Genomic DNA, 1559 nt, shown 5'->3' on the forward strand with positions numbered 1-1559 from the left:
TCAATCCATTAGTGATAAATATTAACAAATTTAGTATAGTCACCCAATGGAATATTATTCAGCAGTGAAAATGAACACACTACAGCTATGTGCAAGCACCGGACTGAATCTGAGTAATATCTATGTGTATCTTGTCACAATCTTTATCCTGGATTTACCTGATTCTTCTATGGATTATATAATATTTCATAATATTCCTAAACATAAATGTTCTTATATTTAGCTGCTTTTATTGTGAAGTATATTACACATACAGAAAGTGCATAGATATAATTCAATAAATAATTGTACAATGAAGCCTGTATAACCACCACCCAGGTTAAAAAAAAAAAAAAAGAACTTTGCAAACACCCCTCCCATCACTTGTTTAACAGTCTCTTTTTTGATAGACTTTTAGATGACATCTAATTTTTTCTATTTTAAACAGTGCTACAAGATACATTTTTCTACAAAACACCTGAGGTGTTCTTTAGGAATAAATTCCAAGCAGTAGCAATTGTTGGTAATTTTGATGAACATTGCCAAATTGTAATTCGAAACATATAATACCCAAATACACTTTCACCAACATGGTATTATTATGGTGTTTCTCTTCTAAAAGAATCTTAGAATCATTTTGTTCTACCAAAAAGAAAAAAGATAATCTGAGGTTATTTTGATGGCAATTACATGAAATCAATAAATTAATTTGGAAAGAATTGTCATTTCTACAACAGTGAATTTTCTCATAGTTGAGCATGGCATGTTTGGCAATTGACTCAAGTCTTCTTTGACCATATTCTGTGAAACTTAAAACATCACACTATTGTTTTATTTAACACTAATAAAGAAAATATTTCCAGTTAAATCATAAGATGGATCTTGACTTCAGAGATATTAAAGTGCATTTATAATCAATGAAATGTGGTATATCTCTCAATTGTTTCAAGATTTAATCCATATTGTTACTGTATATATTAAATCTTATTTCCAGAATGGGATCCTTATGTGGTAACAGTTTCTGATTATGAATTGCTAGCATGTGGGAAAACTCTTAGTTTTGATATATGCAGTATTCCATTTCCAAAAATTTTACTTAACAATCTTATTAATGCAAAAGCAAAGATAATTTTGAATTAACTTTTCCTATATTATATATTTTGCTTTTTTGTACTTATTTCAGTTCTTTGGCCAATTATTCCCGAACAATGTTAAATGAAAGTAGTAGTAGGACATGCCCTGGGTTTAGTCCACTTTTATAGAAAATAACTATACTATTTCTTAGCCTAGACTTTGCTGCCCTGTCCAGCTGCTTGCAGGACAGCTTGATGTAGCACAGGCATCCCACACTGAGCATTTCCAAAATCGATCTCTCACTCTCGCTATCTGCTGTTTCTTCTGTATATTCTGCATATTATTCTATATTAAGTATTATTTTGCTACTGTTTCTCTACATTATCTCTATCAGTTGGCGAGTTTATCCTCCATCCAGCCAAGCGCAGAAATCTGGATTTATCTTTGACTCTTCCCTCTACTCTGAAATTGAAATTGAAATTTTGTGTGCATTTGATTTTTTTTTT

General features: G+C 30.8%; 1 protein-coding gene across 1 annotated transcript in view; it reads left to right on the plus strand.

The window, feature by feature from the left end:
* The window catches only part of SLFN5 (schlafen family member 5), a 17646-nt gene that overhangs the window by 12609 nt on the left and 3478 nt on the right, over positions 1 to 1559 (plus strand). The window lies entirely within an intron of this gene.

Source organism: Propithecus coquereli, unplaced genomic scaffold (genome assembly GCF_000956105.1).
Source record: "Propithecus coquereli isolate 6110/MARCELLA unplaced genomic scaffold, Pcoq_1.0 Scaffold291, whole genome shotgun sequence".
Lineage (NCBI taxonomy): Eukaryota > Metazoa > Chordata > Mammalia > Primates > Indriidae > Propithecus > Propithecus coquereli.